This window comes from Salarias fasciatus (assembly GCF_902148845.1).
Source record: "Salarias fasciatus chromosome 23 unlocalized genomic scaffold, fSalaFa1.1 super_scaffold_20, whole genome shotgun sequence".
In the NCBI taxonomy this organism is placed as follows: Eukaryota; Metazoa; Chordata; class Actinopteri; order Blenniiformes; family Blenniidae; genus Salarias; species Salarias fasciatus.
This window is the reverse complement of record NW_021941230.1, coordinates 2601161-2614133: the sequence shown is the minus strand read 5'-3', so window position 1 is coordinate 2614133 and position 12973 is coordinate 2601161. Positions and strand designations below refer to the sequence as shown.

The window sequence follows — 12973 nt, the reverse complement described above, 5'->3', positions numbered from 1 at the left end:
ACCAGTCCAGTGAAGACAGACCAGTCCCTCAGCAGACACATGTCCACTCTTACTTAGTGCAGCGGCGCTTCTGGATCTTTCTGGCTGCTCCTCACACACATCAGTCCTCTTCTTCTCTCTGTGGACACCAAGCAACATTTACTCTGAGCAACACAACGCAAAGATCCAGCTTCAACTCTCACACTGCTTCACAATCCTGGAGCTGAATCTGAAAGGGAGCTCAACATCTCTCACTCTGGTTTGGAGGAAATCAAAGGAAACTAAGAGTTTCTTACTTTGTGTCTGAAGGTCCAGGTTCAACACTGAAGAATGGTGGATCATCTTTGGACTTGTCACTCTTCAGAGACAAATTGCTGGATCCTGAAGACTCTGCTGTGAGTCTACACAGACAGACAGACAGACAGACAGACAGACAGACACACACACACACACACACACACACACACACACACACACACTCTTGTTCAAATATTGAGAATGAAATATGTCGCTGTTGATGTGTTTTTGTTCTCTGCCACTGCTCATCAAAATGTAGAAGTTATAATTATATTGAACTTATATGGGTAATAAGGAGAGGATGCTTTAATATTGTTTGGATATTTTACATCAAGTGACAACATACATCTTTAAATGTGACTCAAGTGTGTCATGATGTGGAAAAATAAGTGTAAATCACTGCAATCAGCAACAGCACAACCATCCTCTGCAGCCTGAACCATGACCCTGACCTCAGGAGGAAAGATGGGGATCACAACCAAGACTGAGATGAAGAAGGTGTTGAAGGTCTGCTTCAGCTGGAGGAAAGCAGGCAGTGTGACTGGAACATGATGTTGACTGACAGTGTGGTCGATGCAGACTGGATGAAATGCTGCAGCATGAAGGATCCCAGAGAGCTGATATTTACAGAGAACACTGGAGACCTCAGAGGAGGGAGGAAGAGGACCAGGGAGCACTGGAGCCACTAAAACATCCAAAACCCAGGAACCCATCAGGAAGACGGTCCCAAAGGAAGAGCTGCTGAGAGAATCCTCAGAGACCTGATGAGAGTGAGGAGGAGCAGGGAACATGGAGAGACAGGCTCCTACAAGGCATGTAGCTCCACCAGATAGAGGAAGTGGATGATACCAAGAAGACCTGCTGATGGACAGAATATGATGGACTGACTGACAACATGGAGACAGGAGTCATGGCAGCACGAGAGCAGACTCAAGAGGAAAGAGATTTAGAAAGTAGATCAATAGATCTACTGTCAGATAGTAGATCAAATAGTAGATCAGATCCATAGATTAACTTTTCTTACATGTTTTCTGACCTGCAGATCCAGCAGTGTACAGCTGTAAATGTTGAACCTCTCCCTTTCAACATGCAGATAAAGAGTGAACAGTTTCAACCTTTGATGGTTTAGTGTCTGTTTACCTGCTAACAGTGAACTTTCACCCTGCTGTGTCACAAAGGACTGACTTTATTGTTTTATTTCAACAGATATGTCTCAATAACTGATCAACCAGTCTCTGTGGTTCCAGCAGGTCTTGTCTTCAGTCGTCTCTCTGCACCACAGAACACAACTCAGAGCAGCAGTGGCTGATGGGAGAGCAGCTGTTAGGTTCCAGACCAGCCTCACCAAACACTCCTGGTTCATGTTCTTGTTCTCATCAGCTGACAGACAGTGTGGGTTTTAGCTCTGGGGTCAGTGAACAAGGACAGGGGGAGTACTGACCCCACCCTGACCTCCAGCTGTGGCTCCAGGGCATCATTAGAGCCAGGTGGTGTGTGTTCATGGAGGGAGAAGGGAGCAGGAAACACTGTCCCAGTCTGAGAGGATTCAGAGAAACTGAGACATGAGAAAGGAGAAGAATCAAGAGAGACTCAGAAAATGTTCATTTACATTTATTCTATAAATGAACTGAGTCAAAATAAACTCTATATAATCACTCTGGAACAAGACTGTGGTGAGAAGCCACGTTTTAGGGTCAGTTTACACCACATCGGGACTCAAACATTTTCTAAATGCAACTTTTGAAGAACAGCTCCCACTGTGGAACTTTTTGAAAACAGGATTTCTTCACCATCATTTCAACGAGATAAAACAAGACTTTCTGGAAACGCTCTGATTCTCTCTCCTTGTAGACGGAGGAAACGCTGCTACTGGTCCTGAACTCCACGCTCACAGTAAATAGTAGTTCTGCTCAAGTTCAGTAGAAGAACAATCAGAACAGTGTTTTCCTCCAGAGAGTCATGACTCCCAGTCCACATTCTCCTGGACCTGGTCTCGGTCCAGATTCTCCTGGACTTGATAGTTTTCCAGTTGACAGTTGGTGTAATAACATTCCAGCTTGGTGGTCTGTCCATAGAAATGTCCGTGTTCTGTCACTGTGAATTTACTGTCTGAGAAAATCCCTCAGGGGCAGAATGTGGGTCGTGATGGATGTTAATGAAACTTTGCTGATTGCCTCCTTTAACCCTGTAAACTAACTTTTGAAAAACGAGGTCTCTAATTCAGAATCCTGGGCCAAAAGGCGTGACTGGAACCAGGAAATGTGACACATTGAAATCTATAGTAGAATATAATATTTCCAACCACTGGATGAAGTGTTGCTCAATATTCTCCAGTTTAGATTTAAACCTAATTTAGTGTGGAAATCTGTCTAACATGTTCATAAAGGTGAAAATCTGAGAGCTTCACCATGACTAGAGGCTCCATCTGTAGAAAACTACTGTTATTAATCATGACACAGAAGAAACATTTCTAGTCAATTCTACCCAATACCAAAATGTCTGCCTTCCTAGGAATCTGTATTATGTTTTCGGAGGGTTATTTGATCATAAAAACATTTGCTACTCATTTATTTCATGTCACCAACAACAATGACGTCTGTCACTCAGGAGGTAAAGTTAAACTTCTGCTTTTCTAATTCTTCACTGATGTCTAGACTTGTAGTTACGACCGCCTCAACCCAGACCAAGACACTACCAGGACCACAGAGTCTCAAGACCAAGACCAAGACCGACCAAGTCAAGACCAACACTAGTTCAGCTCAAGACCAAGACTGAGACCGAGACCAAAAAAAAAAAAAAGGTTTTTTTTTGCCATCTTCCATGAGTTGTGGAACATCAGCACCATCCTGGGTTCAGCTGCTCAGTATAAATATGAGATTCTATTTAACTGCAGGCACAATAACACAGAGACAGCATGTCTGTGAGTGAACTCACCATAAATGTTGACATCCAGTCTGTGTGGCAGCTGCATGACACTATTTCTACACTCTCTGAGGATTGACTCTTGAGTGCTGTTCAGGACTGACATGACTATTCACCCCCACCCCCACCATGACATAGATCTATGTCAATAGATGTAGAAACTCTATCTACAGTAAGAAATTACATTTGATTGGTGTCTTGTCTCATATTATCACACAGCAACGTTAGAATGATTTAGATTAACGCAGTGTTTCCTGTTTGCAATTTATCATGTCAAGTGTTAGAATAGACCCCACCGGCCTGGAACACACCGGCCATTCGGGAAGCCTCCAGAACCTCCCGATGGCCACTCCGCCCCTGAGTCCGTGTCCACGGCGGCCATGTTCTTAATGTTGAAGAGCCTTCGGCAGCGCGCATACAGCATTAATTTACGTCACATCCCCACGATTGCGCAGGAAATTCGAATCCCAAACTGCAACAAATTATTTGGCACACAGCCTGTATAAGGCAACAGACAGATATGCGGATTGGCCTGTTATTTTAGGTTTTTAATGCTTCACGGCCCATTAGCACTGAATAAACTGTGTAGTTTTTCACAAATCTTGCCTTAAGTCCCTTTAAATAGTTTGAAATGATCATAACTCAGTTACTAAACTTCTTTTTGAATATGTAACTAGTAACTATAACAATTTACTTTTTCAGAGTAAGTTGCCCAAGCCTGGAGATAAATACACATGATTTAAAGGTATAGTGGATGATTTTATCAAAAGTCGAAGCTAAATGTCTGTTACTCGCTTTTTGAAAAACGCGCCCGCGCCAGACCATCCTACCAGCTCTACTACTTCTCTTGAGGAAACGCCTATCAATGTCGGAAGCGTGCGAGTGCGAGCTCGTCTTCCCTGGGCGTGCACGGCTCTGTTTACAGTTCCTGCAATCGGCCTCGCTCATAAAGCTTATTTTCCGAAACAGTTACAGTTTCATTATGTCAGACTCGCCATCGGTAAGTACTAGCTGAAACCGAAGCTCACAACCTACATAAACACTCTGAATGTGCATGCGCAGATCACGGGAACAAGCGCGCTTGACGGCGTTACGCAAGCATTTCTCCAGTGTGACTGACATGTTGGAGGACCAATAGTTGAGATTCGCATCCCGGAATTCACAGGCTGAGAACATCGTCCACTATACCTTTAAGAGTGACGAAGTTATATAAGTGTAAGAAACACGGACAATATTTAAGAATGAGAGATGTGAACAATTACATCAATTAAAAGTGGTTTTGCTGCCAATTAAAGGAAAAACAACATGACTCAAATATGTTTTGTGTTGTATAAGGTTCACACACTCCACATTTTTTTTGTCTGTCATTTCTTCATTTCTGTAAACATTGCAAATTTCCAATAGTTTTGAACGTTTCACTGAGGTCCAAGCTGCCGTAAACGTTACTGGAGAGCAGCGGCAGCAGAGACACGGTTGATGAGAGGAGCCGCCGGGGAGCACTGAAATTAAAGAATGATGAAGCCCAGCTTAGAAATTTACCACCAGCCAGAGACTTACAAATCCCTCCGAGACCGCTCAGCCAGTCCCAGACACTGCCAGACCCAGAGACCCCAGACCACAGACTGTTGAGACTGAGACGAGACCAAGACCACAAAAAAGTGGTCTCGGGACCGGTCTCGAGAACTACAGGTCTACTGATGTCCTGTTCAGGGCAACACGTTACGTTGCCTGAATGTTCCAGAGATATCACTCAACACCTGGAAAGGTTCAGTCTGTCTCCTTGAAAAGACAAACCCCAGGAACCTGAAGGTGAAGCAGAACTGATCATGTCTAGAAGTCTCAGACGGAGTCTTACTGTGACTCTGAACAGGCTCTCAGGTCCACACTCAGTGTTTAAAGGTGTTTAAATCCCCCCGTCACAGCAGAGCTGCAGGTTTGAGCAGCAGCGGCGGTGGGCTGAGGGGGGCGCTGCTCGCTGGACCACAGTATTGTCCTTCAGCTCAGCTGTAGCCAGAGTGACAGGGCTGGATGGACTCTTTCTGGAGCTCATTGTTACATGTTGACAGTAGATCTAGTTTAGAACTTCTCATGTGGAGTTCAGGACCACAGGATCTTATAGAAGTGGAACAACGACTCATAAACTTCTAGATGAAATCAAAGCAATGTTTGTAGATTTCAGAGCAGAATTGAGCATCAAAACAATTTGAGGACTTCAAAACCCAACAGGATTTGACTTCAGCTCACTCAGATTACACAATGTCAGTCAGTGTCAGTCAGAATACTGCAGGGCCAAACTTCACTCCTCAGCTCAGCTGAACATGTCAACATTTCTACAACCAGAAACTTGAGGGCAGTTTTCACTGTTTGATCTCTGAAGAATCCAAAATGGTGCAAAGTTAAAGGGACTAAAGGCGACTTTACAAAATTTACCTCAGTACTGCCGCGATAGGCGCTGTGGGTAACTGCAGCCACCAGCCAAGGCGGCACGGGAGCACGCACAAACATTTTACAGAATGTCCGACGTCGCGGATTACTGCAAGACCACAGTGCATATTATGTGATTTTTGTCAGCATCCGTTTTCACTCCCAAATGCAGCTGAAGTTCCCTCCATGAATCAAACGCATATCCAATATTTATTCGGGTGCCTGCCCGGCTTCGGTCATATTTTTATTTTTTTTAATTTATTTATTTTTTGACTCACGAGATAACGCTGATAATAGGGCTGCGTTAAACGATTATTTTTGTAATCGAGTAATCTAGGAAATAGTTCTTCGATGCATCGATTAATCTAACGATTCATTTTTAAATCCGTCGCGGAGCTCCTCTCCGCCTCCGTGTTTATGCGGCGGGTCCCCGCGCGCTCCGCGGCCGGCACGGAGCGCGTCTCCGCCCGGGAGCAGAGACCCGGAGCTCTCCCGTCAGCCTCCGTGGGGCAGCTCCACTCGGCCCGTGGAAGCCGCGGCCTGCTTCACGCGCCTCCGTGGAGCAAGCCGCGGCGCGGGAGCTTTGGATCTCCACTCACGGGCGGAGACGCGCTCCGTGCCGGCCGCGGAGAGCGCGGGGACCCGCCGCATAACCACGGAGGCGCGTGAAGCAGGCCGCGGCTGCTGGAGCTCTCCCGTCGCCGCAGTGGAGCAGCTCCGGGCCGTTTACCCAATCAGCCCCTGGAAGTCAGGCACCCAGGCGCCGTGACAGTCGAGGCTGACTCAAAGTAAAGTGTGGAGGAGTGGTGCAGGTCTCCTCTCTGCTCTGACTGCAGCAGTTAGCGCTGCTGAGACTGGCCGCCTGTGAGTGCTTTGGGACGGGGGAGGGGCTCACGCAGCACCCGCTGCTTGCTGAGGACAGCGGAGACGTCCTGTCACGTCTCCAGAGCACCAGAAAAACTCACTAAATTTGTCGCTAGTTACTTTTGACGAAAAAAGTCTAAAAGAGGCTTTGGAAAGTCACCAGATTTAGCGAGAAAGTCACCAAGTTGGCAACACTGCCCGCCCCTGATCCCAGCAGTGTTTGAGTCCTTGTCCACGGCGGCCATGTTCTTCCTGTTCGGCAGTGCGCATACAGCGTCAATTTACGTCACATCCCCACGATTGCGCGGGAAATTCGGACCCCGAACAGCAACAAATTATTTGGCACACAGCCTGTATCAGGCAACAGACAGATACGCGGATTGGCCTGTTATTTTAGGTTTTTAATGCTTCACGACCCATTAGCATTGAATAAAGTGGAAATGCATGTGCAGTTTTTTCACAAATCTTGCCTTAAGTCCCTTTAATGTAATTTATACTTCTGATGTCAAGAGATAAAAAAGAGAGAGAGATTGATTAATTATGGTCTGCAATTAATTAATCTAATTGATCTCATTTTTAGGGGTGTAACGGCACACAAAAGCCACGGTACGGTACGTACCTCGGTGTAAGGGTCACGGTTCGGTACGTTTTTCGGTACAGTGGGGAAAAAGTAACAAAAGCTCACAAATGTACCAGAACATTTTTCCCAAGCTTTCCCACAACACATTATTGGCCCAGTTTACATGGGTGTTTTTTCAATCCGATTGTAAACAATCGTATTAAACGCGAGAGTATTCATGTACAGCATACAAAGCATCCACGATGAATCCTCGTTTACAAGGACCCTGGGTGAAGCGGGTTATACAGCGTCCTGTGACATGCGCACAAAGTTTCTCGGGGAACTTGCAGGTCTTTAGCTCTGCAGCAGCAGTCCTCAGCACCGAGCAGAGAGTTTTTATCTGCTGATCTCTGCTTAAATAATGTCCCAAAATCTCCATGATACGCTGCTGAAGGAGCGGCTGCTCCCCTGGCTGGAGCACCGCCGTGCGGAGCAGCACGGTGTGAGCTCTGCGCCGCATGCCTGTGTTTCGAATTAACTGGTGCCCGTGTTAACTTGTGACCAATAACGACTGAAACATCTGGTCGTTCTGGCGAACGTCAGCTATTGACAGTTACACTGAGTGTATACGTTTAAAGTCTTTTGTGAGTCTTACTTTAACAACTGCTGTAATCATCACGTGTTACACAGACCTCCGCCGTCATTCGTTAACACGGGAACCAGTTAATCCATAACACCAGTCGGCGATTGCTAGTATTCTGCTATGGAGCTCTTTATACAACTCGCTGTTGCGCGATTTGGTTCCATCTCGCCTCTCCTATGTTTTTTATGTCGGGGTTTTGTATTAAAAAAGTGTTTTTTCACCACCATGGCGTTCTTCTGCTGGTTTTTTGACTGTGCTGCTTCCCGTTTACTGGCACGTCACACGTCACTACGTATGAGAGAACGCACGCGGAACAAATACTCCCCCGTTTAATCCGCTCCGCCGCACGCTGCATCTCTCATTCTGCTCATCTTCGTTTGTTCATGTTTGGACCTGCTTGTTCTTCTTCTTCTTCTTCTTCTTCTTCTGTGGTAATGGTGGTTGCTGGCAGCTTTTAGGCTCATTACAGCCATCTAAGGTTGGAATCAGGACTCGCTTTTTTTTTTTTTAACTCATTCGTGTATTCGTCGTGTGATTGTGTGTGCCGAACCGTGACCGACGAATACAAATACCGTTACACTCCTACTCATTTTTAATCTCACTTAGAACTCGCTAAGAAAAAAAAATCCCTCAACTTCAGGTGTTTTCATTTAAATTTATTACATTATTGTCTCAGATCAAGAGATTATTATGGAACAAAAACGTGACTTAAAGTAATTGTTTTTACCAGACTTGAATACAGTCCCAGAAACCTTTAGTTTCAACCAGCGTTCATAATTAGAAAATAAAACATCACATCTCATATAAAGTGCTGCAGATGAAGACATTAAAAACAGCTGAACTGTCTGAACTGTGTGAGGAAACACTGGAGAGTTTTCAGCTGCTGGATGGAGGACTCTCAGTCCAGACTGCTCCAAGGAGAGAAAACAACCTGTCTTTAGATCCCATTCACACATCACTGTGTGTGTGTGTGTGTGTGTGTTCTCGTATTTCTATCCTTGTTGGGGCCAAATGTCCCCACAAGGATAGCAAAACGTGGAACGACGTGCCTTGTGGGGACCTTTTTCTGGTCCTAAGTAGGAGAAACAGTGTTTTCTTGACCATGTTGTTGTTACTGAAAAAAGTAAAAGTGCAAAAACATTTCTTTAGGGTTAGGCTTTATTGTGGTGTGGGTTAGGGTTAGGGTAAGGGTCAGGGTTAGGGGCTAGACATGAATGGGAGTCAATGGACGGTCCCCACAAGGATAGAAATACAAGACTGAGCGTGTGTGTGTGTGTGTGTGTGTGTGTGTGTGTGTGTGTGTGTGTGTGTGTGTGTGTGTGCGCAATTACAGTGAAGGTGTGGCTACTTTTATTTTTATTATACACCGATTTTTGCTTGTGATCCTCTAAAACACTTGTTGTTGGTTTTTAACATGAAAAGTCTTCAGAATAAGGATTAATTTGACTTGCAGAGTAAGAACACTTTGCTGAACAACAACCCTCACCTCCCTGCTCCCCCTCTGCACCTCCTCTGCTCCACCCTTCACAGAGCTGCTGCTCAACAAGCCCAAACACTGGAGCACAAGACGCTCAGAGCATGACAAGTTACTTTATGAAAAGGAAACTCTCCAACAGAATCATTTTAGATCGAGATTAAAAACTAAAATAACTTGATTAAAAAACATATTGCGATAATTGTTACTAATTAATTGATCACGATTAATGTAATAATTTCACCCCTCTAACTTATACTTTTCTCATCACTCATGATAAAAAGTAATAGAAGTGGTCAATTGAAGCTTTGATCCATCAGTGAGGAACTGGAGTCAAAATATATCAAGACACCACATCTGGCAGCCATTACACAACACACACATCCAGCTTCAACTCTCACACTGCTTCACAATCCTGGAGCTGAGTCTGAAAGGGAGCTCAACATCTCTCACTCTGGTTTGGAGGAAATCAAAGAAACTAAGAGTTTCTTACTTTGTGTCTGAAGGTCCAGGTTCAACACTGAAGTGCGGTGGACGATCTTTGGACTTGTCACTCCTCAGAGACAACCTGCTGGATCCTGAAGACTCTGCTGTGTGTCTACACACACACACACACACACACACACACACACACACACACACACACACACACAGGTTGGCAGCAAATGGAGAAAAAATATTAGAACTGGTTGAACAAAACATCAGATCTGCTCTATCCTGAATAATCTGTCCATGTCCTGAAAAACCTTCTCAAATTACCGCCCTATATCTGTTTTGCCATGCCTCTCTAAGGTTTTAGAGAAACTTGTATATAAAAGACTATATCAACATTTAATCACCAATAATATTTTGTATAATTATCAGTATGGGTTCCGTAAAAATCATCAACAACCAGAAAACAATATGTATGTATGTATGAACAATCTCAACTCAAGTATGAATCCTGTCATCTGTGGTGTACCACAGGGGTCAATTCTGGGACCTCTATTATTTATTATTTACATTAATGATTTTGCTTCTGTCTCTGCTGATGCTTTTCCAGTTTTGTTTGCTGACGACACAAATCTACTCGCATCTAACCGTGATCTAAATGTACTGATACAGAAGCTCAATCATGATCTTTCCAATTATTCTGAATGGTTTAATGCAAACAAGCGAACACTAAATGTTAAAAAGTCAAATCTCATGCTATTTGCAGGAAATAAAAAATAAAACAATGATTCAATAAAAATCTGCATTAGTCATGAAGAGCTGACGAGAGTGAACTCAGCCAGTTTTCTTGGTGTGAGGATTGATGATAAATTAAATTGGAAAGAACATATTGAGCATGTCTGTAAAAAGATATCAAAGTCTATTGGGATTGGCATTTGATTCATCCTCATTGTTTATCTACTCTTTATTACAGTCTGATCTATTCTTACTTGACATATTGTAATGTTGTGTGGGGAAATACCTTCACCCCCTTCCTTAACAAAATTCACATTTTGCAGAAGCGTTTCTTGAGAATTGCGACTTACTCCGAATCTAATGCTACGAGTGCACCTTTGTTTATTAAATTTAACTTGTTAAATATTTTTGACATTAACACTTTTTACACATGTATATTTGTGTACAGAGCTCTCTATGATTCTGACTGGCCGACTCACATCAAGCTCTACTTTGTGAGAGAGAGAGAGAGAGAGAGAGAGAGAGAGAGAGAGAGAGAGAGAGAGAGAGAGAGAAATAAAATAAAGATAAGGCTGCATCATGATCAATAACTGTACTTTTTGTTAATATTTAATGTGATTCAACTTTGACACACTCACACACACACACTCACACTCACACTCACACAGACACACACACACACACACGCACGCACGTGTTGGGTTTCCCACTCTTTTGGGGACCTTCCATTGAGTCCCATTCATGTCTAACCCTGACCCTTACCCTAACCCTAACCCACACCAAAACAAAGTGTAGCCCTAAAGAAATGTTTTTGCACTTTTACTTTTTTCAGTAACAACAACATGGTCAAGAAAACACTGTTTCCCTTCATGGGGACCCAAGAAACGTCCCCACAAATGACATTGTGCCTGGTTTTCCTCATGTTGTGGGGACATTTTGTCCCCACAACATAGGAAAACCCGCACACTCACACACTCACACACACACACACACACACACACACACACACACACTGTGTAGAGTGGTGGACTCTGCAGGAGCAGCTGCCGTCTCTTACCTGTCCACAGACTCTGATCTGTCCTCCTCTTTGTCCACGTCACTCATCTTCAGTCAGCTGAGACAGAATCAGGACAAACCTGTCCAACAGTCACACACAGCGTTTCTTTTGACGTCCACGGAGACAAAACTCAGTCCCACTCTGACGTTAGAAGACAGAAGCTGTTCAGACCCTCAGCGGTTCTCCTCCTCTGACTGTCAGCTGGACTCTGGACTTGCTGGTTTCCTGGTTGGACTCTTGGACCTGGATCACCTGAGCTCAGCTGCTCCTCCTCCTTTATGATCTGAAATGTGTGATAAGGTTCATTGATGACTTGTTGGATTGAAGACTGATCAGGTTTTATGATGGAGCTTCACAGTAATCCGTCAGGTCCAAAGTCTGATCAGAGAACAGTCTGGGCTTCAGGCAGGAAACACACAGAAAACTACTGGACTGAGTTCCTGGAGGTTTCCATGCTGCCTGTGTCCTCGACCCGCCTGACATTTCCAGAGAGCTGAGCTTCAGCAGCAGAGAGTTCCTCCATAGGACCAGTCTGGCTTTCTGGAAATGGACTCTTTCCAGCAGGAATCAGCTGACAGCACCGACTGAAAAGGCTGAACAGCCACTGGGAAACACACCATCAAAACAACAACAAACAACACTGATAAACAATCCTCCGTCCTGATGGGGAATCTAACCACAGCCTCCTGAAAGTCAGGAATTCTACCTCTGAATTAGCAGCTACCTGCTTTAAAACATGGATTTTTACAAGGCTTTTGTTTCCGCCTCACTCAGTTTAATCTGTTCAGTAAAACTTTTGTCTGAATGAAATTTTCCCTCCATTGAAGGAAAACCAGCTGAAGTGAGGAGAGAGAGAGGGGCGGGGCTCCTTTCAACCCAGGAGCTTCTCTTTCCCTCTGACCGGCTGGAATAGACCATCTGTCTATGAGAACCGTAAAGATGAGACTCTGATCAATGTAGAAGTTGTTGAAACTTCTTCACTTTGTTGTACTTTGACCATCCATGGTAGAAAGTGTGTGTGTGGAGGGTGATATGAGGTGAATCCACCTGCACAGCCTTCCAGCTGGACTGGATTTATAAAGGGAAAGAGCTGCATGGTTTATAAATCAGATGCTGTTTCTGCTTTTGGTGCTGCTAGACTTTTAGTGTGGATCCTCCACAGTGTGTGATCAACGAGGCCCCTGGCCTGCAGAGTCCAACATCTGGTTCTTCCTCCTCTGAGTGAGCAGCATGGAGCCGGAGCTCCTTCAGCAGCTGTGTCACGTTGGTAAAGCCAGGTGTGGCTTCGTTCAGCAGGCTGAACCTGTGCTGACGCTACGGGGTTTCCCTCCACGTCACTGGGGGCCGGTCGCTCCTCCACCAACCAGATTATCACTCTGAATCTGAGGAGGGTTTCCACACTCGTTAGCCTCACTTTTAACTGGAATATATCAAACTAATCACATTATTTTCCTCCGGTGGACAGACTTCGTCTAAACAAACCTGAAAACCATTTGTAGGAGAGAACAATGACGACTGAAGGGCTTGTCCAGGAATTTAACCCAGGACCTCTCACACCCAAAGGGAGAATCATACTCCTGGAGCAAC

General features: G+C 44.7%; 1 long non-coding RNA gene across 1 annotated transcript; it reads right to left on the bottom strand.

The window, feature by feature from the left end:
• Positions 1-67: 67 nt before the first annotated feature.
• On the bottom strand, positions 68-11424 carry LOC115384173 (uncharacterized). Its single transcript, XR_003930838.1, has 3 exons — positions 11387-11424; positions 9656-9760; positions 68-118 (listed from the first exon to the last, which is right to left on the bottom strand). It is a non-coding gene; the product is annotated as an uncharacterized LOC115384173 (long non-coding RNA).
• Positions 11425-12973: the final 1549 nt, after the last annotated feature.